Here is a 27227-nt window from a genome sequence, read left to right as displayed (position 1 = left end):
TTCTAATCTTATTTCAGTTTCTTTGGATAATGCTGGAGAGCACATTGTAACTTCTCTGCATCCCTTAGTGCTTGTATAAGTTTCAATTATAATTCATAAATCAGCATACTTGGGTGGTAGTGTGTGAGCCTTTAAATCCTTACAATAGCTAGCTATCAAGAAAAATATAATAATAAAAAGATAAGGAGAAAGACAGCTAAGTTTTACTAAGTATTTACAGCTTGTATTTACTAAGTAATAGTAAGGAAATACTAAGCATTTACTGTTCCAAATGTAGTGTATGTGTTATAAAAGAATCCTAATAGCCACACTAGGGGTAGGCGTTATTATTCCCATTCTATAGGTGAAAAAGCCATTGCTCCCAGAACATAAATATCTTGCCTCCAATTGCACAGTTAATAAATGACAGAGCTGAGATTTGATCATCCAAGAAGTGTGGCACTAATGCCAACACATTTAACTATCACCCATATAGCATTGAAGTCTTGCAGCCTGTCAACATCAGTTCAGTTCAATCACTCAGTCGAGTCCGACTCTTTGCAACCCCATGGACAGCAGCACACCAGGCCTCCCTGTCCATCACCAATTGCTGGAGTTTACTCAAACTCATGTCCATTGAGTCGGTGATTTCATCCAACCATCTCATCCTGTATTGTCCCTTTCTCCTCCCGCTTTCAATCTTTCTCAGCATCAGGGTCTTTTCAGATGAGTCAGTTCTTGGCATCAGGTGGCCAAAGTATTGGAGTTTCAGCTTCAGCACCAGTCCTTCCAATGAATATTCAGGACTGTTTTCCTGTATTTTTGGGACTGGTTGGATCTTCTTGCAGTCCAAGGGACTGTCAAGAGTCTGCTCCAGCACCACAGTTCAAAAGCATCAATTCTTTGGTGCTCAATTTTCTTTATAGTCCAACTCTCACATCCATACATGACTATTGGAAAAACTATAGTCTTGACTAGATGGACCTTTGTTGGCAAACTAATGTCTCTGCTTTTTAATATGCTGTCTAGGTTGGTCAGCACCAGATAAGAGAAAACTGATTGAAATATGCAAATAGGAAAAATATGCAAAACCAGCTTAAATGGCTAGGTTTTGATTACAGCCATGCTAAGTCACAATTATCCTTTAAAACAATTCTTTCTGCTCCTTGCTGCAGTCCTATTTTCTAAAGTAGTTGTTTTCAGAATGTGGTCACAGCAGCATCTGCATCACTTTGTTGTCTGTAAGAAATGCAAATTCTCCAGCTCCTCCCCAGACCTACTTAATCAGAAACACTCAAGGCGTATCTTAGCAATCAGCTCTACTGAGCCCTCCTGTTAATTCTGATGCTTGCTCAAGTCTGAGACTCACTGGTCTAAGGGGAATCTTGGCAGAGATCCTTATCTTGCTATTGCTGTGGATCTTGTGTAGAATTATTACCTTAACGATAACTTGAAGTGATTTGTAGATTGCCAGTCTGAAGTGGGCTCCACCCATTTAATGCAGCAAAACCTACAGGAACTATGTCTTTTCTGGGCAGATTTTGATCTTAAAAATCAAAAGACTCACAATTCAAAATCTTGTCATATCCCACATTATCAAGAGTAGAGCACACACAAAATGCTTTTTTTCCCCAATACTATCTGTTGATGAATCAATAAATTATCTCCACTTCTCCCTTCTTGTCTCCAGACTAAGACTATAAAGTTAATGAGAGAACTTGCACGAATCCACTGTATATTCCATCCCCTTTCTGCACATGTACACATACCTAGACAACAAATGAGAAACAAGATTATAGTGTTTCTAGGTCACTGCCCCAGTCCAAGGAGGGAAAACAGCAGTCTGGCAGCTGTCCAGGACCCCGGCATTTGGTCTTCACAGCATGGCAGACCACAGCTAATTTATCTGAAGTGCTAAAACTTCCCAGGGTAGCAGGTACCTCCATGTACAACTGAAGCCACAGAATACAAGGACTCTGCAAATTTCTTTCCGTTACACTCTCAAATAATCAAAACTAGCTTTCCTGCTTGTCCTCGTCAGCTTCTCCTTATTAACAGACACATCAATTATATGCAGAAAAAGCATAGCCTTAACCTTTAGTACATGTTAAAAGTGCATATACAACCATATGCTAATGGAAGATATCATGAACACTTATATATGAATACATTATTATTATCATAATATTGCTGTTGCCTTTTTCCTTGGAAAACACTGGACAATTCCATCTCTCCCTCAATATAAGAATTAGAAGGGAGATTTCAAACATTGAGACAAGATACAGTGTCTAATTATATTGGTAGGAAACATTTCAATTTGATTTTCAAATAATTGTCAAGGGATTTTTAAAAATACTCAACATTACCATTATGGAAAAACTAAAAATATTTTTTTCTAGTAGTCATACATAGGATTCCTTTTTCATATGGCTACTTTAAATGAACATAAAATTTTAACATATTTATTTTAGGAAAAAATGTTTCCTTAAGGTGTTAAGCTCAGCAACTGTGGCATATCATACTGTAACTATTGACAAATTGATAGAGGGCATAACCTTGAACTTGAAACCCAGTTGAATAGCCATTAAGAACATATTTTCCACTCTCTACTCTCAATTCTAACCTTTCAGGCTCTGTGCCCTTCAGTAAGTTTCAATTTCTCTCCATTTATTGCTATTAGCTATTCATTATTTTAATGAACTGATAATGTATTTTTAGAGAGTATTAAAAGTTTCTGAGTATTTTGAAATCTACATACTATTTAAAAAGACAACAAAGCATTACTATTTTAATAGATTCTAATTTCATGACTCAAATATTCAAACATCCAAATTTTGTCATTTTGCCATCCCAACCTAGGTCATAAAACATGAAGACGCATCAAACAAAACAGGTTGCTTTTAGATTTCGATATTTCAACTCTCTAGATGTTCACAGAGTTCTAGATATTAACAGAGTCATTGTCTACCCACAGGCAGTTTGAAAACACCCAGAGGCATAGGGCTTTACTGTACTGTGTAGGACATGGAGGAGAAAGCACAGTCACAACAAATTCTAATTGATGTGAAAAATATACAAATTTTAAAACAGGTTCAAAATTTCATAGGTAGCATTACATTCCATTATAAAATTCACAATCCATAATGCATAGAAGTGACTCTCACAATACAAGAAAGACTTCTCTAGCCTGAAATGTCATTGGTGTCATCACTGAGAAACTTTGCTGTAAGCCTTTAGAAACCTGTAGCAACATGTATGGACCTAGAGATCATCATACTGAGTGAAGTGAGACAGACAGAGGAAGACAAACACCATATTTGTATGTAGATGTGCTTGTATGTGGAATCTAAAAAGAAAGGTTCAAATGAACTAATTTGCAAAACAGAAATAGAGTTACCGATGTCAAAAACAAACATGGTTACTGGGGAGAAAGAGGGGAAAAGGGACAGATTGGGGGACTGGGATTGACAAAGACACAGCCTGGATTTCCCTGGTGGCTCAGCTGATAAAGAATTTGCCTGCAAAGCGGGAGACCTGGGTTTGATCCCTGGGTTGGGAAGACCCCCTGGAGAAGGGAAACGTTATCCACTCCAATATTCTGACCTAGTGAATTCCATGGACTACATAGTCCATGGGGTCACAAAGAGAGACACGACTGAGCGACTTTCACATACACAATACTATATATAAAACAGATAACTAATAAGGACCTACTTTATAGCACAGGGAGCTCTCCTCAATAATATGTAGTGGGCTATATGAGAAAAGAATCTAAAAAGAGTAGATATGTATAACTGATTCACTTTGCGGTACGCAGAAACTAACACAACATTGTAAATCAACTATACTCCCATAAAAACTGAACAAAACAACAAGCTAAAGGCATTTTTCATGGTCTGATAACCTAAAGAATAAGGTATTTGTGTACTTCCTATATAGAAAACAATGGGGACAGCCAGATTTCAGGATGTAAAGAAACGGCAAATGTGTTCAGTTTTGCAAGTGTTGCATTTGAGATTCCTATTAAGTAAACCCAGATATATTAAAAGGCAAGTCATGACTGGAAATTTAAATTTAGGAATTTTTAAAAATGTGCAGACACTGAATCCATGGGTATGGATTAGATTGCCTAATTCAAAGAGGAAGTCTAAAAGGAGAAAGAAGTCTAAAAGGAGAAAGGAGCCTAAGACTGAGTTTTCAGGAGTACCCATTGAATGACTTGATAAAAGAGAATGAGCCCCAAAAGGGAAATTAGTGGGAACAGGTGGAATTCAAAGAACTAAGAGAAAATAAGAAGTGTGTGATGCATTGGAAACCAATGAAAGAGATGATCTCAAGAAAGGAAAATGGATTTATAGTGTCAAACGCATCAGAGACAAGAAGCAAGAGAACAGAAAAGTCCGTTTTATTAAGAGATATAGAATCATTAGTGACCTTTGAGGAGGGCTGTCCTGGTTGAGTGATGGAGGCAAAAGCCAGACTGGAGTCACCAAGATTAAGTGGCAGTGTGGAACTAGAGACAACCCTTCTAGAAATTTTCTATTGTAAAGAGAAGCACAGGTTATAAGGTCGCATGGACGGAATCCAGGTTAACATGGACAGATCTGAGTGTGTTTAAAGGTTGATGACAGTGATTTGATGAGAAGCTAGTGTTCCAGTACACATGGGAGAAAAGTAAAAGTCTAAAGTGTAAAGTTTCTCTGAAATATAAGGGGATAGAATTCAAAAACAGAGAGTTTATCTTTACAGCTGAGAGAAATCACTTCTTTTGTAAAAGGAGGAAGAATCAATAAATATCTTTATTGGTTGGGTTACACAGAATTGATACAAGATTTGTACCCTGTTGTGTAGCAATAAATATTTATTTCTCAAAATAGAAAGAGGAGTCAACAACATGATCTGCTATGATCAGAATTTCTGTGTCCCCCTAAAATTTGTTATGTTGAAATCCTAACCACCAAGGTCATGGTATTAGGATATGGGCCTTTGGAAGGTGATTAGGTCAGGAGGGCAGTACGCATGAAATTAGTGCCCTTATGAAACAGACCCAGGAAGCACCCTTCTCTTCTACTGCGTAAGGTTTCAGTGAAAAGACAGGTGTCTCGGAAGCAGGGTCTCCCCAGACACCAAAGCTGCCAGCACCTTGATCCTGTGCTTCCCAGACTCCAGAGCAGTAAGAAACAAACGCTTGTTGCTCCTAAGCCACTCAGTCTAAGGTGTTTTTTATAGTAGCTTGAACAGACTAAGACATTTATCTTTTCACTTGTTCAAATCAATGTAACTAGGAATTTCTGGAAGCCATTCATAGGAAATGCCCTGTACATCCCCTGACCTGCTTCCCATGCTGTTCCTTTTTTCCAGAACATCCTGCCTAGTCCCTTGTCCTCTGGAAACCATTCCTGCGCCTGCAGATGGAAGGAGATGCTTCTTCCTCCATGCTGAGTAGCACATGCTTCGTTGTAGAGTAACCATTTCTTTACTTGTTTAACTCCTTCACCTGATCGGAACTGTTCCCAGGTGTGATTGTGTCAGAGGCAGTGCTCATTTCTCGGCATAAGCCCTTCTTAGAAGATAAGCTTTCCTTTTTATTTTTCTTATAAGTATCTCCCTGGTGGAATGCTATCTTGCACGGGCAAAAAAATGAACTCTAAAATTATACATGGAACTATCAATGTATATTTATATGCACACAGGAGTACCACTGGGAATAACCCCTTTGTCACAAGGTTCTCTACTCTAAACAGCTAAACAGATGGGTTAATCCTGAGTTAATTAGAAAATCCAGTTAAACAGAAACTCTGCTAACTGGAAGCCTCCACTTTATAATCAAGCTGATTAACTGAGTGATTATTGAATCTTTTCCCACACTGTGACTTCATTGAAGGTAGGACATTTTTCTCATTAAATTAAATATAAAATGCATTTGCCAAAAATCCTTACTGAAAACAATAATTAGACTAGGTTTAAAGTACAACTGGGGAGAACAAGGGTTGGAACACCAGAATAAACAGAATGAGGTTTCTGATTCCAAACATCTACTCCCCTCTTTCATCTCTAACATATACGGTAAGGTCAAATGAGCTTAGAAGAGCGGATGTCATAAAAGCAAAAAAACAAAGAAAAAGAAAGAAACAATGGGAGACTGCTTCTTATCCCTTTTTCTTCCTAAAATATAAACCTATGTTTTAAGTGAAAAATAAGAAAAGCAATGTAAAGACAATTCAACTTATCAATGGACTCTAGAATTCTATATAAAAAAGAGTAGCTGAATAAAATTATAAAATAAATGGAACAATAATAAATAGATATTAAGTTCCCAAAGAAGGGTCTACTGTAAATTGGGTCCTCCACTTTGACGTAGAAGAGGGTATCAACTCAGGATACTTTAATTAATGCTATGATAATGGCTTCCCCATGGCTCAGTGGGTAAAGAATGTGCCGGCTAGGCTGGAGATGCAGGAGACTTGGGTCCGATCCCTGGGTCAGGAGATCCACTAGAGAAGGAAAAAGCCACCCACTCCAGTATTTCTGTCTGGAAAATCTCATGGACAGATAAGCCTGGTGAGCTACAGTCCAAAGAGTTGAAAAGAATCAGATACTACTGTGTGCCTAAGCAATGATATTGCAATTTTCATCATTAAATGAAAAGTTCAAGATTCAAGAAAAGTGTCAGATAGGGCCCTCATCTTATGCTATCTGCTGAAGAAATAAGATATCAAATAGCAACACAGAGCAGTTTTATTATTAACTGCAAAATTATGAGGCAAAACTAATAAGAGTAAAGCCATTTAACAATATTGAGTAGGTTATAAGGCTTAATCCTTTGGTGAGGTCTGGAGGGTACATTATGGGCTAGATTTTTCCAGGAAGTCTTCCTGCAAAAATAAACTCGAGGTAGGATAATTGTGACGGGTTCAGTTTTCCCAGTTCACCATTTGTCAAATGACAAATCAAGCTGTATTGTTACTGTTGAGTATTTTAAGTCAAATACCAATTAAATCAGTATGCACTTTGATTTATTTGCATTATTTGCAATTTAAATGTTCTGTTTCAAAATGAATTTTGCTAAGTCTTTTGTATTCAGTTGCAACCTGAACCTTTAGAATATAACAAGCTCCCCCTGCCTCATGTCCTCTCTTTCATCATTCTCTTCTAAGAATTACAGCTTTAAGTTCACCAGTAAAAATCGAAAGCCATCATGAACAAAACAACTGGGCTGTTTCTACCCTTTGATGCAGCTGTAATCTTGCCCTCTTCCTAAAGCTTAGGAAAGATAAAGGCTTGCTGCCTGGAGCCCTCCAGGAAAATGAATCATGGATAGAGAAGTTCATGCGCCTGCATTTGTGAAGAGTAAAAGCAGAAAAATGTCTATTTCCTATTAATGCTTCTCTTCATGTACTTTGCTGTGGCCGCCATTCAATTCTACATGTTTTCAATGTGAATATTATGTAGTCCATATACTCCCTGCTGTTTTTTCTATTTGCTACCTAGCCAGTAAAATGCCTGATCTCTGACTTAGTATTCAAAGTACCCATAAAGTATATCTGGTGGTTTTATTTCTATAGTATAGCTCAACTATTGTTCGAATTTCTCAAACTTGTTCTACATTCTCCCCACATAGTCATCTTTGCCTCTGTTTCTACTGATTGGGTTCATTCTGTCCATATTCGTTTAATTTATTGGCTCATGAAAGAACCCATATTCCATAAAACCTTTCCAGTCACTCTCAGTTATGACTAGATGCTATCTCCTCTGAGATTTTTTGGACACTTTCACAAACTGCCTGACATGTATCTATTTATGATGATTTAATATCACTTATGTTTAGAGGATGAATAGAAGATCATTCCCTATACTCATGATGATATAGGATCATTCCTTATATTCATGATGCTGGGAAAGACTGAAGGCAAAAGAATGGGGCGGCAGAGGATGAGACAGTTAGATAGCAGTCCCGACTCAACAGACATCAATTTGAGCAAACTCCGGGAGATAGTGAAGGACGGGGAAGCCTGGTGTGCCGCAGATGGTGGGGTCACAAAGAGTCAGACACGACTTAGTGACTGAGCAACAACAGTAACATAGGATCATTCATTCAATGAAAATTTTTATTTATCCAATAAAAGTCTGTCAGGAGATTCTCCCTGGGATAGACACTGAAGATGGAATGGCAAACAAAATAGACTCTCTCCCAGACCTCTTAAAAACACTACAAATTAATAAAAAGGAGACAGTCTATGAGTTGAAAAAGTTATAGGACCTGAGGTGTAGTGATATGCCTATGCATACATAATCTGTCTAAACATATTTTGGTTTGATTCCTTTCATTCAAGTGAGAAAGAGATTCTGGTTGGTAGGACTAGACGTGTAGGACACTTTAGATGAAATTCAAAGTCCTAGGGTGAAAACCAAAGGAGACAGCTTAGTGTAAAGGGTAGCTAGGCATTTTGACTGATGCTGATTTGAGGCTTTAAGTCTCTGGGATCTATGGTCAGAGAAAACAAGCTGAGGAACTTTATAGCGCTCACTGTTCAGTGGCAAATATTTATTTATCTATATCCATGACACACTGCCACCTCCACTCCCACTACCACCACCCAAAAGCACAATCAGCAGGAGAGGGCTTCAATTTTTACTACCAGAACCATGCGTGAGTAAGGCTAAAGCAACTCCAACCCGATGGACATGAGTTTGAGTAAGCTCCGGGAGTTGGTGATGGACAGGGAAGCTGGTCGTGCTGCGGTCCAAAGGGCCGCAGAGCCTCAGACACGACTGAGTGACTGAACTGAACTGAAAGCAACTCCATAAAGAGTAATGGGAAATTGTAAATATTTATATATTTACACACGAGCTTTCTAATTATTTGTGCTTTTAAAAAACACACTGGGGACTTCTCTGGTGGTCCAGTGGTTAAGACTCCAAGATCCTGATGCAGGAGCCCTGGTTCAATCCATAGTTGGGGAACTAAGATTCCATATGCTACATGGTATGACCAAAAAAAAACCACCGCCAACAAAAAACGCTGACTTAATAAAACAGGCACTATTATGCACATATCTTTGTATACCAGGCTTCATTGCTAACTGATACAAGACATGTCACTTCAGAATTAATTTTTCAATTCCTAACCTTAAAAAATGAGAACTGAGATAAAATTATGATATGTCCTTATATGCATACATGCACGCATGCGAAGTCGCTTCAGTCATGTCCGACTCTGTGCGACTCCATAGACGGCAGCCCACCAGCCTCTCCTGTCCCTGGGATTCTCCAGGAAAGAATGCTGGAGTGGGTTGCCATTTCCTTCTCCCATGTCCTTATAAGGATATACAATTAAAGGAAATCCTACATTAACATTTGAAATCAACGGACATTGAAGTATTTGAGTGATAAGATTAAAACAAATTAATGAATACAGCTGACACAGATGGAGAAAACTGAGGGAAGGACATTTGGGGTTTTTTTGTTTGTTTGTTTTTTCAGTTTGTTTTAAGAATAATTTTATTTATCCATTTATTTTTAGTTGACTTACAGTTGATTTACAATGTTGTATTAGTTTCAGGCATACAGCAAAGTGATTCAGTTATACATATATATATATATATATATATATATATTTTTTAATTCTTTTCCTTTAGAGGTCATTCCAAAATAGTGAGAATAATTCCCTGTGTTACACAGTAGGTCCTTGTTAGTTATCTACCGTCTATACAGCAGGGGTGGAGGGATATATTAGGAATTTGGGGACAATTGTTTTGATTGACAGAGGTTTTGAACACAAAGGCTTTGAGATGCCGATTAGATTGTGATGACTGTGGATTGGCAGTTGGGTTTGAGGCTCAACAGAGAAGAAAGAGCTAGAGATAGAAATTCATGAGTCCTAAGCATATAGATGGAAGATCTCCCAAGGAGCGGGTGTAGACAGAAAGAGAGAAACACCAAGTGAACGCCAAGATGATGCTTTAAGAAAGAAGGAGTGGTCTGTGTCAAATGCTGATGATTAGTCAGGATGAGGGCTGAGAAGTCCCCATTGGCTTTAGCAACATGAAGACTGCTGGTGGGAAGATGAAAACTGCTCTGCTGTGGATGAAAGCCTTTTGGAATAGGTTGAGAATGAATTGGACAAAAGCAAGTGAAGGCCACAATTATGACTAATTTAAGAGGGAAGGAAGAAATAAGCTGTTACTTTTAATGAATCGGGAAACATAACCAGCTGAAGGGAAAGAGAACAGGTTGGGAGTGAGATGACGGGATGAGAGGGAATGAGGCAGAGTTGCAGCCACAGGGTCCCACTTGAGTCAGCAGTCATGACTTTAAAGTTAGACCCATTTTTGGGACAGTTGTGCAGTTTTCCTGGCTGCATTCCTCAGCCCCCTGGGGAGATACAGAACACATGGGAACCTGCACTCCACCAGCGCTGGCATTTTTCTGAGGGAGTATAATGAAAGGAGAGAGGAACAAAGAAATTGAGGATGTCGTTTTTATGTTCCCGGTTACAATACTCAGACACAGAACTAAAGTGAGTGGAAGGAAAGTGAGTGCATGATGAAGCAAGTGTAGGAAAAATGTATCTCTGTTATGGTGATTTTAGGGAACTGGAGATAAGGAGTAGCAAAATTATGGAGCAGTTGTAGCTAATGATCATGCTGAGGTCCAAGGGATGACCTTGGAAGTCAGTAGCTGTGACACGTTGGAGGATCATATCAATGGAGGAAGAAAGTCCAATATTTGAGACCGATAAAATCTTGAAAGCTCCAAAGAACATGACAGGGGAGTTATTGGCACATATGGCAATGGCCCAGGTATTGAAATCTGTAAAGATGAAGAGGTAATGGGCCACAGGTTTGTAAATACCCACAGTAAGAAAAGGTAAAAAGTAATACAATTAGCTTTAATCCTGAGGCAGTGAGAAGGAAGGTTTAGGGAATTGTTTATTCAACAAATATACACACAGTGGAAAAAATGATTTTGGAACCACTTCAAAAGATGTAGTATGTGCTCTGTAGTTAAGATTATTAAAGGTGTGGTCACTATACTAAACATTTTTTATCAGATTTTTCTTGGGCATATAATACCGCTTGGCTGATTCCATGATCGTTGTGACAAAAATCAGCCTCACTGGGCTAACTTAATTAAGAGACTCCTGGAATTAAATTCCATCACTTATATAACCATCACAGACATTTCACAGAAAATCTAATTCAGGGATTTGGAAAAAGGATCTGAAGGATGGTCAGAGTGTGCCTTTTATTTTTCATTATGTCTTACAGTTAGAAGAGGCTGTTAGTAAAAAAACCTACATATCTCAGCCTGTTATACAGGACATTCAGAACCTGACCCTGACCCGCCTGTAAAGCCTTAATAAGCCCTGTTCAGTGCAACCCAAGCATCCGTTTGCATCCCATGACTGGTAAGAAAGGCACCTCAGTTGATCCTTATCTACAAGTGATTTCAAACAAAAAGTTGAAATGTAACTTTTTTTCCTTCTTAGCAAACTCATATACAGACAAATGACATTAGGTATTTACAACTGGAACACTCTGCTCCAAATCATTAGTAAAAGTGAACTTTATAAGTTTATAAAAATATGATCAAATATTTTAAGTGTTTTGGGGTACTACATTTACTTCAAATACTATGTTATAGCAGGAATTCTGATGTTTCCATGTCCACGTCTGGGAACTAACAACTGTTTTTCTATGTGAAGAAGGTGTCTCACATTCAGGTACAAGTATGTTTACTAATTATCTGTGACTATTTTCTGCTTAGGTGGGGGTCACTATTTGTGATTCAGCTGAACCATTCATTTAGCTTGGGTGATATCTTAGTTAAGGAGATTGCGTCTGTCAGGGTCTGAAAGGTCTAACCACCCCAGGAATGATGTTTATATCAGTATATTTCTCCATGATTTATATTTTAACACTTCCAAGTAGAAGGATGGATGATGCAACTATATTTTGAATGAAGAGAAATTCTGGTAATCCTTCAATATAATCTCTCTATGTATACAAGGAACTATCATTTATTAACACTTCGCTATAAAACTGTATCATACTGATCATACAATCCTATTTCTCTAATTTCAATATTTTTATATATAAATAGATGAGTCACTAACAGAAACATACTTATTAGAAGATCTTCTCAGTGGAAATGAGCTTTTAAAATAACACTTTAAATGATACTAAACACTACTTTTCAAAACACTGACTCATGTGTTGCTGCTGAACCAACAAAGAGCCAGTAATAGCTTAATTCAAACCAGTGATAAAATTCAATTCATAAAGATCAAAACCAAACTCTCTGAGTTGAGATTCCATCTGTGCCCCTCTTCAGTGTATTTCTATACTCCAGGGATAGGCTTTTTTTGGTGAAGCTTGCATTAAAATTATTTTCAGTGATGATCTTTTTCTGATCCACTTTTGGGAATGAACTAAGAAAACACTCACTAACCTCCCTCTTTGTCATGCATTTTTTTTCTCAAAGGACTAGATGACAAATATTGACACAATTTTACAGTACTCATGTACTACTGAGTTTTGCAATTAGGATTTTTCATTGCTCTCGGAAATTGTTCATAATGTAATATTTATTAGTGTAGTGTAAAATTAACAATATTTACTAATGTCAATCATATGTAATGTTAACTGTGTAGAAGATTAATACAATATTGACATTTCATAATCCCTTTTAAAATGCATCAATTTTAGGAACTATATTGAGGGGATAACTTTCAAACATTCATTCCTGCCAATGGTGACTTGTGGAAGAATGTGACATAATGAGTTTACACACATGAACATCCTCCATTGCAGCACTGTTCACAGTGGTCAAGACGTGGGGAAAAAAAAAAACACATGGGAAAAACCCAAGTGTATGTTAACAGATGAATGGATAAAGAAAATATGATACATAGCAAAGATCTATCTATCTAGCTACACACACACACACACACACACACACACACACACACATACATATGTACAGTACAATATTATCCAGTCTTAAAAAAGAAGGAAATCTTGCCATTTGTGAAAACCTGCAGGGCATTATTTTTTGGGCTCCAAAATCACTGCAGATGATGACTTCAGCCATGAAATTAAAAGACGCTTGCTCCTTGGAAGAAAAACTATGACCAACCTGGACAGCATATTAAAAAGCAGAGACATTACTTTACCAACAAAGGTCTGTCTAGTCAAAGCTATAGTTTTTCCAGTAGTCATGTATGGATGTGAGAGTTGGACCATAAAGAAAGCTGAGCACTGAAGAATTGATGCTTTTGAACTGTGGTGTTGGAGAAGACTCTTGAGAGTCCCTTGGACTGCAAGGAGATCCAACCAGTCCATCCTAAAGGAGATCAGTCCTGAATATTCATTGGAAGGACTGATGCTGAAGCTGAAACTCCGATACTTTAGTAGCCTGATGTGAAGAACTGATTCATCTGAAAAGACCCTGATATTGGGAAAGATTAACGGTGGGAGGAGAAGGGGACGACAGAGGATGAGATGGTTGGATGGCATCAGTGACTTGATGGATGTGAGTTTGAGTAATCTCTGGGAGTTGGTGATGGACAGGGAAGCCTGGCATGCTGCAGTCCATGGGGACACAAAGAGTTGGACGTGACTGAGTGTATGAACTGAACTGACCGCGGGGCATTATACTAGATGACATAAGCCAGACAGAGGAAGACCAGTACAATACGGTATCTCTTACTTTTGGAATCTTAAAGAAAAAATATAAAAGTCAAACTCTTAGAGTGAAATGTTGGTTGCCAGAGGCTAGAGGTTGGGGAAAACAAGATGTTGGTTGAAGGATACAAATTTTCAGCTATGACATGAATAAATTCTAAAGATCCTACACATCATAGTGACCATAGTTAATAATTCTGTATTGTTTACTTGCAATTTCCTAAGAGGTTAGATTCTAAGCATATCCACACACACAAGACAGACAATAATGTGAGGTGATGGATGTGTTAATTAACTTGACTGTGGAAACCCATTCACAATGTATATGTATGTCAAACCATCACACTGTACACTTGAAATATAATAAATTTTATTTTTCAATTATACCCTAGTAAAGCTGGGGAAAAACCACGAAGATCTTAAGCTGTATACAATGAATATTACTGTTTCTCTTCTGACCTTCTAGAAATATTGTTTAATGAATAAATTTATTCTCTGGGAAAAGTCAGGGAGCAGGGTTGAACACATCCTATTTCTAACTTCCTTTTGCTCTTCTCTTTGATTCCTCTTGAATGTACTGCAATGCTCAGTGAAAATAGTTTCGGTTCCATATCAAAAGTTGCAGTTTTCAATGTGTACTTTGATTATTTTGTTTTCAGAACACCATGAATACCTTTAAAAACTTAAACAACACTTTATAATGACTTGACACTGCTGGAGACTATTTTTTTTCTTTTTACAACATCTCAATAGAGATGACATTTTGACATACAGTCCTCTCATTATACTGGAATTAAATAGTAAATAAAGATTACTGCTTTGGTTTCTAGCAATATACACTTGGTGAATGGTGTAATTTATAATTTTAGGCAAATTTATGCCATTAGCAAGTTTAATTTTTTCCCCTTGTCCCAACAGTTAGCATTAAGATTATTCACGAATATTAATATGTACCTTTTTGTATCTTGTAGAAACTTTGCTTTAATGTTCCCTTGATAAAATAACTGGGTAGGAAAATTGCCTCCTTTGTCATTTTTTTTATCTGACACGGCAAGTGGCAAAGCAATGACTCGAGAGAGAGCTCATGCATCAGATTAGTTAATTGTGAGGGACCACAACTAATGCAGGGCTCCAACTCTGAATACATCCCACAGGCTCATGTGCCTCTTGGCTGATATGTGAGCCTAGATCAAGAAGAATTCTCTCCAAATCCATGACAGCAATACTGGTTATATACTAAGCCAATACCCATGAAAATGCTGGTAAACAGTCCTACGGGGAACCCCAGCTGCGTGTGTTGGCTAATTCCACATTACCAACAAATATAATAAAGCTTCCAAGAAACTTCAAGCCAAATTCAAGCTCAGGCACAGGAAATATATTAGCTTCTACCTTCTATTCTTCCCTTCGTCTCAGTTTTCAATCTTAATTGGAAATAGATAGTTTATACGTAGAGTCATTAAATAAAAATATCATCCTGCCAGATACTGTGTTAGGATGCAGAACACAGAGCTCGGGGTTCTGTTTTTGTTTTTATAAATATTCCTACCAAACATCAGGAAAGGAATTTCTCCCCACAACCCTGGCCAGTTGTCTGCATCTACGTGGTAGAAAACAGGTCTCATCCAAATGAAAAAGAAAACCACTTTGAAGTTTTAAAAACTAGGAATTCACTCTGATGACCTAGAGGGGTGGGATGACCAAGGAGAGAAGCTTGTGAAGGAGAGGATAGATATAATACACACACACACACACACACACACACACACACACACACACACACACACAAGGCTGATAGGGGCTTCCCAGGTGGCTCAGTGATAAAGAATCTGCCTGCCAATGCAGGAGATGCAGGAGACACGGGTTCGATCCCTGAATTGGGAGGATCCCCTGGAGGAGGAAATAGCAACCCACTCCAGTATTCGTGTTTGGCAAATGCCATGGACCGGGGAGCCTGGTGGGCTACAGTCCATGGGGTCGCAGAGTCAGACATGACTGAGCGCAGCTGAACGCTCCCAGCAGCAGCAGCGGGGTAGAGGGGCTTGCCAGGGGGCAAGCAGAGCACGCCTGTGGTGCCCACAGAAGTCTGAGAGCGTCTCCAGCCTGTGGGATGGTGAGAAGGTAAGCCATGGAGAATCTGCCTGCAGGTTGGAAGATGGCAAGGCAGGCAGTGGGTAGAGCGAAGACAGGATGGCAGGAATCCTCTTCCCCGGGAACTGAACACTCATCCTGAATCTGCCTATTTGAACGACTAGTTATTTACTTGCTCAAATCTCTCATCTGATAGTTACAGATGCAATGTTTGAAAGTTGCTGAAACTTTTTTGTAACACTGGTGTTCAGGGAAATCATTTCTTCATAAGCTAATCTTTTTTAAAGGAAACATGCTTTGGCACAGCATTTCTGAGTCCATTTAATGATAAGCACTTTCACCAGCAGGTTCAGTAGAATTTTGATTCTCTATCAGACACAGCAGGTATCAAAGTCAAGGGAGAGGAAGTGCTTTAGACTCCATTCCCCAAAGCAAATAAAGCTGGTGTCCCCAGACTGGAGGCACTGCCTAAAGTTTTCCTTTCCTTCAGATGCCAATCTAACTGGTAATGAAGCAGAATATTGGTGACTTGTCCCACTTTATTTTCTAGAGAAAGTAACTTGTGTTCTTTGAATAAGTCTAAACAACTATTAACAGATGACATTTAAGAGGTCCATTTGCCAGTCAATTAAAATGCAGACTACTTTTCCCCTTTGGGTATTAAATATGCTATAAGTAGACTTCTTTCCCAAGCCAGTCTATAAAGCCTAATCCTAGCTTTGTTACTATGGGGAAATGCATTTATAAGTTTATATTAGGGCTTTCCAATGAGTCAGCTCTTCTGATCAGGCAGTAGGAAAAGGAGTGAGAGAGGATATGAGATGGTTGGATGGCATCACCAATTCAGTGAACATGAGTTTGAGCAAACTCCAAATGGTAGTGAAGGACAAGGAAGCCTGGCATGCTGCAGTCTATGGGGTTGCAAAGAGTTGGACATGGTTTAGTGACTGGACAAAAACAACATTAGGACTTTAAGAAAACATTTCTCCATTGGCAATGGCCCTCCAAATAACAAACTGTGTCAGAAGGATAAAAGCAGATTTTCTTGGAAACATCTAATTTTATTAGTTCACTGTGTATCTATGTCTATATAAGAAAATGGATACCCAAGGTCATCTGTTCTGGAGAATGGAATTTTCACATCAGTATGGCATGTGTGTGTGTGTGTGTGTGTGTGTGTTAGTGGCTCAGTCATGTCTGACTCTTTGTGACCCCTTGGACTATAGCCCTCCAGGCTCCTCTGTCCATGGGATTCTCCAGGCAAGAATACCGGAGTAGATAGCCATTCCCTTCTCCAGGGAATTTTCCTGACCCAGGGATCAAACCCAGGTCTCCTGCATTGCAGGCAGATTTTTTTACCATTTAAACAACCAGGGGTATTGAAGGGAAATTTTTACTTTTAGAAAATAATAAATACTATAGAATTATTCCTTTTATTTGTGGGTACTGAAATATAATTATTATACAGTTGTAAGCGACTTTTACAGAACATAGGGAAAAAACTGCCCAGAGCAACATGAATTAACTCTTATTTCACTATGTTACTAATGGACTTCCCTTACACATCAAACCAATTTGATAGGAAACATTTTATAATAATTGCACTAACTTTTATGCAAATTTTAAATGGTACCCTTAAAAAATCTTTCCCTCAATTTTAATTAATCTTGAATATTTAATTCACTTTTGCATAACTTAAGCATAGGCTTGTCTTTTTTTCTTGCCTAGGGCTCCTTGAACTTTAATTAGTATGCATCGTATCTTAAAATTTTGGTGTTGCTTTTAAGGAGCAATAATTTTGATCCATTTAAACACACCATCATCAGATACAAGTTCCATATAATAATAACTACATTGCAAAAGGAAAGAATAAAAATGAGAAAAATGAGGGAAGTTTTTCAAAATTCAACTTCTTATTTGTAGGTGTTCTCTAAGGTGTAACAGATGAGCTACAGTATTTCTAAGTTTCCTATAGCGTTTCTGTGATGTGTGTATGTGTTAATTACCCAGTCTCCAACTCTTCTGTGACCCCATGGACTGTAGCCTGCCAGGTTCCTCTGTCTATGGAATTTTCCAGGCAAGAATACTGGAGTGGGTTGCTATTTCCTCCTCCCTTTCTGTGATACATATCAGTAATTCAGATGTTACAGAAAAAAAGAAAAAAGCAAGGACTCTAAACAATACAGATAATGAAATCGTATCTTTTACAGATGCCCCAAGACCTGTCCTACTTTTGCTATCATGGGCGGAAAACCAACACAGGTCTTCTGAGGGGACTGAGCCCTCCCAGTCAGCCTTCATGACAGGTTCCTTCCCTAAGTCAGGGCACTGACTTAGGAACAGCCAAACCACAGACTTATAACAACTATAACGAGAGCCTTGTGTAAAAAGATAAATTGACCCACCAAATTTCCTTTCTAGAATTTTAAGAAATATAAAAATAATTGGCCAGCTAGCAATGGTAGCTGAAACAAAGCTCATAATAGAGTTGTAGGGCCAAATATGGGGCCCTGTGAACACTGTATTTGCACTAGTTTGAGTGGTTTCAGTTGTAAATAACAGGAAACAGCACTGGATCTGCCTTCACAAAAAAGGAAGTCAGTTGGTCCACCTAAATGAAAAGTATGGAGTCAGGTGTGGGCATGATCAAGAGGCTCCAGAAGAGTAGCAAGATCTGGCTTGCTGGTCCTTCCAAGGGCTCTCTCTCCACTTTGTCTTTCATCTAAGGCTGCCCCATCCATCATCTCAGAAGTTTTCCTGGATGACTGACCTGGATTACATGCATTTCTGTAAAATAATCTCAGCAGCCATGGGTTGAAATATTGACTGTATCTGGAGACAGATGAGCTTGCTTGAACCCAAACAGAAACCCAATTCTGTTGAAAAGGGATGGGGTGGGGTTTGCCCACAGGAAATCGGTTGCTGACAAAGCAAGCAGTGTATATCCATCACAGAACTTATGAGATTATAAGAACTGTAAGCAGAGCAATCAAGTTGGTTTGAGGATTAAAAGGGGGAAAAACTGAGTGCTCAAACATGTGACTGCAAAGCATTTTGGTTGATGGAGTTGTGTCTTTTAAACTGCTTTGAATCAAGAACTTTCTCTGGACCCAGTCTCAGCGAGATCCACACCTGTTAGGCAAGGTGACCATGCATCTCAGCTTGTTCAGCAGAGGACCAGTTCATCCCTGTTATACTCCTTTCATTCTCAAAAATGACCCAGTTTTCTGGTAAATTATATGGTCATCCTTCTGTGATGGCACCTACTTTGGAATTTCCACACATTTTTTCCCCCTATTTTCATGCACAGCTTTATAATATGTTGGGTTTACATGGGTTCGTTTGAGGCTGTCTTTGTAGAAGGCATTTCTATCAGGAGGAAATTCCAAGATAAGTTGGAGGCCAGGCAGCACATTCTCCTAAGGAGGACTAAGGTGAGAGAGTAAGGGTGAAGGTTCTGCAAGAAATGTCAGCACAGCCGATTGGATGCTCCCACCCAAAAAGAAGGGCTTCCCTGGTGGCTCAGTGGTAAAAGAATCTGCCCGCAATGCAGGAGATGTGGGTCTGCAAGTTCAACCCCTGGGTTGGGAAGATCCCCTGGAGAAGGAAATGGCAACCGACTACAGTATTCTTGCCTGGGAAATTCCACAGACAGAGCAGCCTTGCGGGCTACAGTCCATGTGGTTGCAAAGAGTCAGACACGACTGAGCAACAAAACCCCCAACTGAAACAAATTTTGAGGGATGGGACACGCAGTGCATAGCATCATAGAGGATATCTGGGGGCCTGAGAGGTCTGAAACATTACGTTCTGGTGAGAGGTAACAGACCTTGGTTTTTCTTTACCCATCTCATTCTGCCTTTCATCAGTGCTGAGCTTGAGAATGACATTTCTTAAGTTCACCAGAGTTTTACTTTATTTATTTGCTTGTTTATCTTTGCTAGTTTATTGATAACCAAGAAGCTGAATTGTAGAGTCCCTTGCTATGAATAGGCCAAATTAACACACAGTTGCTAAGAGAAAATCTAGGAATGAGTCAGTCAATAAGTCTGGAGAAACTACCATAAATATAATTATTGTGTTATAGTATTAATACATTGTTTGTATCCTTCCTGTACACAGATACAAAGAGTGATTTATTTTAAAAAAAACCTTTCTGTTTTCCTTTTGAATAGTAATGTAAGTCAGGGAACTCTAAAAAGAACAGGTGATACAGATGAGAAACAGAAGAATATAAAGTTTTGAGAGAATGACCATTGTTTCTTGTGTTGCTCCAAGCACTGTGCCATGCTGTCTTATGTGGTATCATTTCTATATCATCTGCTTTATTTTTCCTGGAAAGAAAATAGGCTTCTATCTTTTATAAGCCACAACACTTCAAAGGCCCACATCACCATCCTTCCTTCTTACCACCTGAACTGTGTTCTCTACACACTTGGGAGCCAAGGTGCAGAGTCTAGGTCTTTGCTATGCTCAAGGTGTGGCCCATGGACCAGAAACATTGGCATTATCTTAGAGCTTGTTAGAGATGTAGAAGTTCTGTACTCACTACAGACTCACTGAAAATAATTCCTCTTCTCACAAGATCCCAAGAGATTCACAGTCAGGTACAAGACTGAAAAGTCCTGGACTAAAACATTCTCCAAAAAAAGTTTTTTTTGGTCATACTCATCTCTGTACCCCAGGTTCACCAGCTCATCTCAACCTTGTATCTCCATCCAACTCCTCTATTGTCCTCTCCTGATATTGAAAGTGTTCCTTCTTGGCACAGATATTCACCTTGTAGGTAACTTTTGGACTTCAATTTTTATACTGATCCGTATCACCTGTGCTACAGTGTTCCGACCTACCCTTTCAGGGGTTCTTTATAAAGTCCTCTTTTAGGGAAATGTCGCTGTATTTAAACAAACTCCTTTTCATTCTCCAGCACTTCTGTACATTTGTGACTACAAAATCTAGCTTCTACATGCAGAAAGCATTCTACAGTAAACTTGACAACAAAAACAAGTCATCTTCCTATTCTACTCAACTCATGATAGAGAAGAGTTTATAAAATTCCATAGTTCTAAACCATTATTTTAAAAGATTGTCAGTAAACTCTTTTCTGATGCACCCACTTCTAGGATTTTCTGACCACTGACTCAAAGAGGATGGGTGGGGAAAAATGAAGAAGAGTTTTAAGAATGAATGAGTTGAAGTGGGATTTCCTTCAAATGGGTAAAATCTGATGACTCAATTCCTCTGGGATATATATACAGTTAAAAATAAGCCATGAGTATATTCCAAAAAGTTAATGGTTTTTTCTGGCCTATGGACTACAGTACATATTCTGAGAATGTTTTTCTCAGACATTCTGAGAACTTGGGGCACCTCCCTATTTTAGCCATGATACATGCCTTAGTTCAAGCTGTTCATTTTCCCAAGACAGTCTTGCTCCTTATCATCTGATGCTGGCTTTTATTGACCTTGAAGGACCAGTTTTAATCCTATATCTTCCCAATGTATTGCTTAACTCCAAAAATTATGATTTTCCTTCTTCCTACTTCTATAGCCTTTGTGTGTGTGTGCTACTATTGCATTCATTCATTCATTCCACCAAAAAATATGTATTTAGAGCATATCGCATGTCAGGCACTTTTTTAGGCACTGCAGTCAGAGTGGGGAGCAAGCTCAGATCTGTGTCCCATTCTTATGAAGCTCAAGGTCTATAAGAGAAGATATACAGTAAACACAGTCTTGAATGTGTGACTATAAAGAAATTGAAAAGAACCTGGCCCAGTCATGGAAGATCTGGGATGGCTTCTCTGAGGAAGTTATCTTTGAATTTGCCCTGGGGATGGAGCATAAAGCAGGCAAGGACCACTGAGAGCTCACCCAGGCGTGGACCATAGGCAACATAGCAGGGGATGTGGAGAATGACGTAGGATGGAGCTGGAGAGGGAAGCATGTGGGAAGAATCTTACACACCACTTGGAAGGATCTGGGACTTTTTCCTAAGGACAATAAGAAGCTACTGATGAATACCAAGTAGGAAAAGCATAAGGACTAGAAGATACAACCACCTCTGTCATTTTGCTATAAAATCATTGAAGACAAATATCTGTACATAAAATTCTTGAAGTATCTTACTCTGCCTTGAATGCCCTAAAATGCCTATTTACCTAAGGCTGAAGTTTGGTAAATATACTCATTTTTGAACAGTTGGAGGAAAAATATAAAACATATAGCTTGAGTAAATTATACAAATGCTTCTTTATATTTTTTTCCAGAAACATAATTTTTAATTACAAAGACTTTCTAAGATATCAACTGGGCTATCAACCGCTACTTGTCTCTCTCATTACATCTTTTCTTTGTCCGTTTCAGTAATAAACTCCAAAGTCGTAGCAAGAACGTTACTACTTAGGATAGGACAGTACTTCTCAGTCTATCTTCCAACTCACTGTAGTTGTGAATAAATCTGGCCAGTGAGATGAAAGGGTTGCATAAAACATCTAAGAATACTCATTAAAAGGGGAAGTGGGCCCTCCTACTTTCTTCAGGAGAAAGCAGATGAAATGCCTAGAGTTGTAGCAGTCATTTTGTGACTGGAAGAAAGGAAATCATGAGCAAAGGAAATTAAAGCAGAATTGTAGTCTGGATCTCTGGTTGCTTTCAGGACTTATCATACAAACTTGAATTATCTACTTCAGAAAATTCACATGTGAAATTAAAAATTTCAGATTTTTCTTAAAAACTGTAATTGATATAATCCAGCACATCCACTTCTGAGTACTTTTTTAATTTATTTTTTATTGAAGGATAATTGCTTTACAGAATTTTACTGTTTTCTGTCAAACCCCAACATGAATCAACCATCAGTTCAGTTCAGTTCAGTTGCTCAGTCGTGTCCAACTCTTTGCGACCCCATGAATCACAGCACACCAGGCCTCCCTGTCCATCACCAATTCCCGGAGTTTACCCAAACTCATGTCCATTGAGTTGGTGAATCAGCCATAGGTATACATACATCCCCTCCCTTTCCCATTTCCCTCCCCATCCCCCCCTCTAGGTTGGTACAGAGCTCCTGTTTGAATTTTCTGAGCCAAACAGCAAATTCCCATTGGCTATCTATTTTACATATGGCAATGTAAGTTTCCAGGTCACGCTTTCCATACATCCCACCCTCACTTCTGAGCATTTATCTGAAGAAAATATTAACTCAAAAACATATCTTTACCCCCATGTCCATTGCATTATTTATAGTAGCCAAGACATGAAAACAACCTAAGTCCATCAAGGAATGAATGGATAAAGAAAGTGTGTATTTATACACACAATGGAATATTATTTATCCATTAAAAAAATGAACAAAATCTTACCATTTTCAACAACATAGATTGACCTTGAGGACATTATGCTAATGAAATAAGTCAGACAGAGAAAGACAAATATCATATGATCTCACTTATTTGTGAATCTTAAAACAAACAAAAAGGCCAGGAGCTCATGGATACACAGAATGAGTTGGTGGTTGCCAGAAGGGGTAGGTGGGGGAAGGGCTGAATGAATAAAGGGGTGAAAATGTACAAACTTCCAGTTGTCAAATAAAGAAGTCGACATGTATAGCATAGCAACTATGGTTAATTACACTGTATTGCATAAATGAAAGTTGACAAGAGAGTAGATCTTAAAAGTTTCATCAGAGGGAAAAAAAAAAAAACTTCTGTAACTATGTATGGTGAGGAATGTTAACTAGACTTTTGTGGTGGTGATTTCACAATATATTCAAATATAGAATCATTGTATAGCATACCTATGACTAATACAATGTTGCATGTCTGTTATACCTCAATAGAAAAAGAAAGAAAGAAAGAAGAAACTGTAATTGTGTCTTTGTTCCTATCACTTGAAAGCAGTTTCTAATTGAGACTCAGGCATTTACTTCTGGGATGTTGATCTATACACATTTGTATGACTGATGCAAATTTTGGTGGGAGAAATTACTCTTTGAATTTTAATGTCTGCTCAACTGAAACACTGTCTACTTAATTTAGGTCTTGTTTTTTTTCATTGAATACTTTTTTTAGTTTTAATGAATAGGGAATTAATATTCTAGAAGAAAAGCAACACATCTGGCTTCTAAGTCTGTAAAGATATTCTCTGGAGATAGTATTGCAAGCAGATTTAGGGATTAAGAAAACCTCTAACTAATTAAAAGGGACTGAGAATTTCAGAATGATGCCAGTCACAGACCTTTTGGGAATCCCCATTGTCTCTGAAATAGAACAATTCTAAAGGGCCACTTGCTGAGGTGTATCAGAAGTTGCATGAATTTTTTAACTCACCTTTGGACAAGACCGACACAGAAGCTGGAGTGCTTTATAGATAGCTGCACATTATCCAACAGTATCTATCTAGAGATTCCAGACCAGCACAATTCACTAGCAACATCCCATGAGCCACATACTAGAGGTAATTTTACATTTTATGACAACCACATTTCAAAAAGAGAAAAGAAAAAGGTGAAATTAATTTTAATAATATTGCATTTCTTTCTTTATCTACACTAAGTATTCATGACCTAGTATATATTTTGCACTTAGGGCACATCTCAATTAGAGTAGTTTTTGTGTCCAGCAGGCACATTTGACCAGGGACCGCTATACTCAACAGTACTTTGGCCACTTGATGCGAAGAGCCAACTCAGTGGAAAAGACCCTGATGCTGGGAAAGATTGAGGGCAGGAGGAGAAGGGGGTGACAGAGGATAAGATGGTTGGATGGCATCACTGACTCAATGGACCTGGGTTTGAGAAAACTTTGAGAGACAGTGGAGGACAAGGAAGCCTAGCGTGCTGCAGTTCATGGGGTTGTAAAGAGTCAGACACAACTTAGGGATTGAACAACAAGAATACCAGCTCTTGATCTCTCCTGTCTTTCTCTTTACTCCACAATGTCATTACCTGCATTTCTAACTCAGCTCTTTCTTTCCCATTTTAACTTTCTTCTACCTCTCTCCCATCTTCATATTTGGGGCTTCACTGGTGTCTCAGATGGTAAAAAAAAAAAAAAAAAAAAAATCCACCTGCAATGCAGGAAACCTGGGTTAGATACCTGGGTTGGGAAGATCCCTGGGAGGAGGGCATGCAACCCACTCCCAGTATTCTTGCCTGGAGAATCCCCATGTACAGAGGAGCCTGGGGGCTACAGTCCATGGTGTGGCAAATACTTGGACATGACTGAGTGATTAAGCACACACAGCATTGCTCAACTGCTTCACAATTTTTCTAGATCCAAGTAAAACATTATTCTAACTAACACGCAGCAGTTTCCCCTTACCCACAGGGGATATGTTCCAAGGTCCCCAGTGGATGCCTGAATCTTTGGACAGGCATCCACTGGGGGTCTTGGGGAAACCTGTATATACTATGTTTTTTCCCAATACATACATACCTATGATGAAGTTTAATTTCTAAATTAGGCACAGTATGAAATTAACAACAATAAATAATATATAGAATAATTATAACAATATAATGTAATAAATACCATGTGAATGTGGTCTCTCTCTCTCAAAATGTCTTATTGTACAAATTTAACATCTTGTTCAACTTAACTAAATACCTGTGACACAGGGTGGCTAAAACTTTTGCACGTTTAAGGTGTGACAGCAAAACTAGCACAGATTTGTTTTTCCTTCAGAGTTTCACAGAGGACTCATTCTTACCATAGATCTTGGCAACTCCAGCATACAGTTTGCTTTTTTTTTCATTCCCTAGTAAGTGCAGAATATTCACCTTTTCACTTAAAGGGAGCACTTCATAGCTTCTCTTTGGCGTATCCGAATTGATGGCATTACTACTCCTGGGCTTTGGGACCATTGTTAAGTAAAATAAGGGCTTCTTCAAAACAAACACTTCAGTGCCTGACATGACAGCTGATCTGACCACGCAGATGCGGAGGTGCACGGGACAGATACAGGATTCACCGTCCAGAGAAGGAGGGAGCGAGACGGCAGGAGACCCCGTCACACTACCAGAACTGTGCCAGCTTAAAGCTTCAGAACTGTTTCTGAAATCTTCCATTGAGTAGCCCCAGACCACAGTTTACCACAGAAAGTGAAACTTTCACAGATGAGAAGGGACCGCTGTGCTCACTACTAAGCAGTGAATTCACTTAATATTCATGTCTGAATAACTGAATAACTTAAATATTCAGTTAAGATGTTGTTTAGGGACTAGTGGGGATAACACTTAATCTCCCATGAAAGCCTTCTCTCACTCGGAAATCAGTTTTTCTTTCCTGCAATCCCTTCCTGACCTCCACATCCAGTGAGCTCTCTTCAGTCCAACTCCTAAATACTTTGGATTGACCCATTCCTGTTCTCTTCTGACTATGACCAGAGCTCAGCCCCTCACCACCTCTGCTCAGACCATCAGGACAAATGTCAGTAATGGAGAACTGACCTCACAAATCCTTCAACGATTCCTTATTGCCCAGACGATAAATTACGACCATTTCAGTATACCTGTTTCCAGTTGATTCTCCCTAAATGTCGAGCCTCGGATCTCTACCCTGACTTTCCAGCTTCACACCAGTACCTGGTAATCTCTGGAAGACTCTGCTACAAACACCCGAGTTTCCTGCTGGTCCCCCTGTCACTCACACCTGCTTCCTCTGGCATCCACTTTCTGCTTACCTGGGAGGTCCTTCCTGTATGCCTGTGAACTGCTCCTCCATCCTAAGTCAGATGCCAGGCTGAATCAGAGGTACCTCTGAAAACTTCTTAAGTGAGCAATGCACAGAAATAGAGGAAAACAATAAAATGGGAAAGACAAGAGATCTCCTTAAAAAAAATGGAGATACCAAGGGAACATTTCATGCAAAGAAAGGTACAATAAAGGACAGAAACAGAAAGGACCAAATAGAAGCAAGAGATTAAGAAGAGGTGGCAAGAATACACAGAACTACACAAAAAAGATCTTCATGACCTGGATGACCATGATGGTGTGGTCACTAACCTAGAACTAGACATCCTGGAGTATGAAGTCAAGTGAACCTTAGGAAGCATTACTAAGAACAAAGTTAGTGGAGGTGGCAGAATTCCAGCTATTTCACATCCTAAAAGATGATGCTGTTAAAGTGCTGCATTCAACATGTCAGCAAATTTGGAAAACTCAGCAGTGGCCACAGGCTGGAAAAGGTCAGTTTTCATTCCAATCCCAAAGAAAGGCAAATGCCAAAGAATGTTCAAACTACCATACTAATTTTTTTTTTTTCAGAGGCCATGATGGTTGGATGGCATCACTGACTCAATGGACATGAGTCTGAGCAAACTCTGGGAGATAGTGAAGGACAGTGAAGCCTGGTGTGCTACAGTTCACAGGGTCTCACAGAGTCAGACACAGTTTAGTCACTGAACAACAACTGCATACTTCAGTTTTGACATTTCACAGTTTTCTCCCAATAATATATTTAAAAAAAAATA

The 27227-nt window shown here is 38.8% G+C and overlaps 1 protein-coding gene across 1 annotated transcript in view; it reads right to left on the bottom strand.

The window, feature by feature from the left end:
- CNTNAP2 (contactin associated protein 2) overlaps window positions 1-27227 on the bottom strand; it is a 2213955-nt gene that overhangs the window by 922429 nt on the left and 1264299 nt on the right. The window lies entirely within an intron of this gene.

The sequence above is a fragment of the Dama dama genome, chromosome 18 (assembly GCF_033118175.1).
Source record: "Dama dama isolate Ldn47 chromosome 18, ASM3311817v1, whole genome shotgun sequence".
NCBI lineage: Eukaryota > Metazoa > Chordata > Mammalia > Artiodactyla > Cervidae > Dama > Dama dama.
Note: the sequence above shows the minus strand (reverse complement) of the source record. Positions and strands in the feature narration are given on the sequence as shown.